Genomic DNA, 4,877 nt, shown 5'->3' with positions numbered 1-4,877 from the left:
GTCACTATAACGTTGATCATGGGTAGTGTATAACCAACCTTTCGTTTTTATAAAGTCATTTATTTTACAGGTGAAAAATTGAATGTGAATTATTGTACCTCAATCTTCCACCGAAAGAGTAGTCCACCATTGTATTAAGAGTTATACAGTTTTTATCAGACTGCGAGATAAAGTTATACTAGTTATTATTTCCAAGATAACCTTGAATAACACATCCAACTTTCGATGAAGACACGTAATATACGCATCACGTCAAGTTGCAAAGTCTTTTATTGGTATCTAATGAAACAAAGGTAACACAAAGCAACCTTCAAATTTTAAGTTTTATTTCTCTATAACTTGTTGACAATTTAAAAAATAACAAAGTACTGTACTACACACCAAGAGGTGGTTATTTGAACTTCAAAATACACTTTTTTGTTTTCAAGACATTCAAAATTTTAATAATAAAATATAATCATTTTAGCATGGAACTCTGCAAGACAGTTAACACGGAAATAACCACAAAAAAACGACACAAGCCTTCTTTACTTAAATCTCTGGATTGGGATATCTTACTATTCATATCATACAAGTGTGTGTGTATATAGGTTATACTTACCTTGTTCAGTATAAGTACACAACATGAGTATATTGAACATAACACATGCTTTGGAATTACTATAAATTCACGCTATTATAAATTAAACTCAGTATTTACACATAATTATTGAATATTTTAAGAATCTTGCCATGTGTTCACATGCTAATAATAGAATATTGCAAGCTCTACAAAAGATTGCCATATGGATTACTCACCACACTCAAGTTTACAAGTACATACATATAATCTGAACAGTTTGCATATTCATGAAACCGGTGACTTACCGGTCATTTCTTGGCTTTTATTAAAAAGTTATTGCGCCTTACAACACACACACACACACAAACAAACAACAGAAATGAAATTAAAAACCATTCAACAAGATACTGAAACAAACGTCTAACACATGTTTGTGCACTAACTCGCCTCTTTCCAGAGCCACAGTTCAAAAATAAATGGAAGACTACATTAAAAAACAAGCGTGGTAACAAAAAATGTTTGTAAGAAAAATAAGGCTTTTTTTTTTATTAAATAATTAATATAAAATAATGGGTTAAATATTTGCTCTTATTTATGAAATTCAGAATATTTCATACCTTCCTCTACCATGGGTATACAGAATGGTCACTTAGTAAATATATTAAAATAGAAATACTAAAATTTAAAAAAATAGGAATACTTACCCTAATGTTGTGCAAGATAAATGGCCTTGCCAAATACATATATAAAGCTTAATTTATATATCTATAATTTTTTCTGATTCCTTTTACACTAAAACAATTATAAAATTTTGAATAAAATATTGAAATTGCCTTTATTTAGTATATATATATATATATATATATATTTATTTATTTTATTTATATATATATTTAATTGGCAACCAAACAGTGTGACAAAGTTTTTACAATTTAAAACCTACATATTTTCACCTATTCCAAAGGAATATTATTTAGTAAGTATTTAGCCATTTTAAATACAAATGTTACATCAAGAATAAAATCTTTATTACATAGTTAATACTTGTATTTCATGAGATTATGAGAACAAATTACGATGTTCTCATGTTTATACTACCTCTACGTTAGTTTTGTATTAAGAGCAAATGGAGAGAAGTGTTAAGTGTGCAAGAAATTATTAAACTACAAAATGATGATATTCATGAGAAGAGTTGACTTGAGCAAAGCAACTTGCTTACTCAGAGCCAGACCAATAAGAGAAAAACGTTCTCAGCATCTAGGAGTAAATGCGAATTGCTTGTGACACCTGCTGATGACATATTGGACACTCAGCTTCTGTCTTCTTACATATTCGATTGGCACACTCCAAACAGAACAAGTTATGGCCACACGGGACCAGAGCAGCGACCACGTCACTTTCAAAGCATACGATACATTCTCGTCTACAGTTCTTTCCAAGTGACCCCAACGAGTCAGTGGGGCTACTAGCCAGGCTGTTGCTACCGTTGATAAGTGGTCCACTGGTGGCAACATTTGGCAGTGATGCGAAAGAAGGTAAGGTGGAGAGTGGATCACTGTGAATCCTTCGGGCTGGAAGATGATCCATGGTGAAACTCTCAGCGATGCTGAGACTCCCACTGCGCTGGGGTAAACCAGAGCTTCTGCCGGGAAACAGACCCAACTCGGACCATGACGACGGTGGGGGAATGACCATGGGATCAAAAGTTGGAGAATCTCCTAAACCCTCATCTGTGTCATATAGACCAAAGCCATTGGAAAAACCCCCTGTAAAGGGGCAAAAGTCTGTAAGTTTTGTCGATCCACTGGAGGTGAAGGTATTTTCCTGGGAGGTCTGTGTGAGCAAAGTCTTGTCTCGTGAAGGGGGAACAAACCCACTGAGATCAGATTTGAACATAGATGTAACAAAGCCATTACTCAAGTTCAGAGTTCCAGTGTAAGTTTGGTCTGCTCCACTGGATTGCGAGTAATTTTCATCATTCGAGTCCAGCATACCCCCGGTGCGAACAGCTATGTGTGCTTCAATTTCCTTTCGAGCACTTTCCACGTTTTCTGGTAACCCAGTCACCTCGAAAACGGGCTCTTTGTCACGGCTGGGGGTCACAATGTAAGTGTTGGTCTGTTGCTGAATACGTTTTATAGTAGCACCTTTAGGCCCAACCACCAATCCAACCACTCTGTAGGGCACTCTAACTTGGATTGTTGTCTGTCCTGGAATGTTGGAGTTTGGCCCAGGGGCTAATGCTCCATTTTGGTTATTTTTTCGCTGGGCTCGGATCTGACTAAAGTGTTCGGCCGCTGAAATGATCTCTCTTTAGCAGAAGAGACATCTTCTTTCCGACCAGTAACCACAAACACGGGCTCTTCTCCACGAACAGGTGTTTTTATATAAGTGTTTGTTTTTGCCCGGAGAGCTTTTATCTTGCATCCTAGTAAGAAACACAAAATGTGTGTGTTAGTAATACAGGTTCAAACTGTTTTTAAGTTTTAAATGAAAAAACAAATAAACTTGAATTATTTCACAAGTAAAACTTGTATTTCTTATTAGAAATAAAGTTACAAGGTTAGAAACAACTATTTAGGAAGCTAATATGCTGCAAGTTTGTTTTTTTCACTAAGTTCACATTTTAAAATATTTACATTCTATGTTCCTCTGAGTTAGTTGTTTTCATAAAATGATCTGTATTCCAATATTGCATTGAAAAAAAAAATATGCCAATCTTTTAACTCCAAAGAAATGACTGAAATATTTTTAATATTTAACATGAGAAAATATAATTGTCTTTTAAAAAATTGGGGAGAGAAATACACAGACGATAGTGAAAGTCGAGAATTTCCGGTGTTAACGTATAGTTTTATACTATTAGTTTAACGTACAAGCCTGAATACCATGGCTATTCGCTTAAAAATTCCACTTTTAAAAAGTACAACCCTTTTAATTATCTGTTTTCATTTATACCCAACTATTTGACTGCGTATGTTATGTAATGGTTAGCAATAAAAAACACCACACGCACATGTCTTTAGATTAATTTGTGTGGTTAAAATATCGTTATAAACTTCAAAATAATTTAGTTTTTTGTGCGCACGTGAAAATATTTAACGTTACCAAAACATTGTGGTCAGCAAGTTAGACTGCTCTTAAAATCATGTTTCAAACCAAACGAGAATAGATCACACAAAATATTAAAACAAAAAAGGTTTGCAAACTTTTTTCAAATATGTAGACTGATTGATAATGACATTAAACATTAAAATGAGAAAAAAAAATAAAGAATGCGAGATACATGTATCTTGTCAAAATATATATTTTTAATATATCTTGCTGGTCCACAGCTTCGTGAGACGCGAAGTGTTTAGGCCTATATTTAGTGTTCGCCCTTTGTCCTGTTCATGAGTCTTAACTTAAGGCTAAGTACGATAAGCTAAATTAAATATGCAGAGTTCGGAAGCGAAACGAAACATTAAACTGCTGTATAAACACAAACTAATCAATGGTTTTTGTGATTCATGTCTTAAAACGAAATAAAATATATCGAGCACGTGGAGCTACGGAGCTTTTAACAAAGAAATGGCGCGTTTGTACCAGTGTTTTGCGGATAAAACGTTGTTCTGGCGGTTTAGCTTCCAAATCAAAATTGTCTCACACTGTTACAAAGTTAATTAAATCAACACTACACATACCTTGCCTACCAACAATCTCAGCTACATGCTCTGAACTTGGGACAGGGACGCATTCCGTAGTATTTTGACTTTTTTTACCTCTGATATGATCGGAATCGTTGGAATGAAAAGCATCGTTTTCGTTGTTCAATCCGAGCATTGACAGTTCTAAGGCTAACTGTAGAGCCCTCCGATCTTCGAGACCACCACCACTACGCTCCATTTCGGGAAACAGACTAGCAGGCATCACAGAAGATGGTATTGTGATACACAATAATAAAGTATAAAAATAAAGTATGTATTCCAACTACTGCTTTCCCCACCTAAGCCACACCGTTTTCAACACATCTACTGCCTTTCTACTCTCTTAATCTTTCTCTCTGCATAGCTGCTACTCTCTTTACGTCACGACGGGCTTCTCGCGGGAAGTGGTGATGAGAGCCTGAAAGGTAGTGTTGAGAGTACCGATATTTCATTGGTGCATTTGAGCTATATGGGCGGAGTTTCGTTTCCAGCTGTCTCTTTCCCGCGTAAAAAATTAGACCCTTAACACTCGCAGCTGTTGGAATGATCCATTTAGTTTATATGTATTGTATAATAATTATATTTCACATTATATAACATTATACTAAAATTCTAGTCTAGAGTTGTTG

The 4,877-nt window shown here is 35.0% G+C and overlaps 1 pseudogene across 1 annotated transcript; it reads right to left on the bottom strand.

The window, feature by feature from the left end:
* Positions 1-305: 305 nt before the first annotated feature.
* LOC143241827 (RNA-binding protein MEX3B-like) lies at positions 306-4,654 on the bottom strand (annotated as a pseudogene). Its single transcript, XR_013022297.1, has 2 exons — positions 4,246-4,654; positions 306-2,990 (listed from the first exon to the last, which is right to left on the bottom strand). The product of XR_013022297.1 is annotated as an RNA-binding protein MEX3B-like (transcript).
* Positions 4,655-4,877: the final 223 nt, after the last annotated feature.

Source organism: Tachypleus tridentatus, unplaced genomic scaffold (assembly GCF_004210375.1).
Source record: "Tachypleus tridentatus isolate NWPU-2018 unplaced genomic scaffold, ASM421037v1 Hic_cluster_1, whole genome shotgun sequence".
In the NCBI taxonomy this organism is placed as follows: Eukaryota; Metazoa; Arthropoda; class Merostomata; order Xiphosura; family Limulidae; genus Tachypleus; species Tachypleus tridentatus.
The sequence above is the reverse complement of the archived record's forward strand: the minus strand, read 5'-3'. Positions and strand labels throughout refer to the sequence as shown.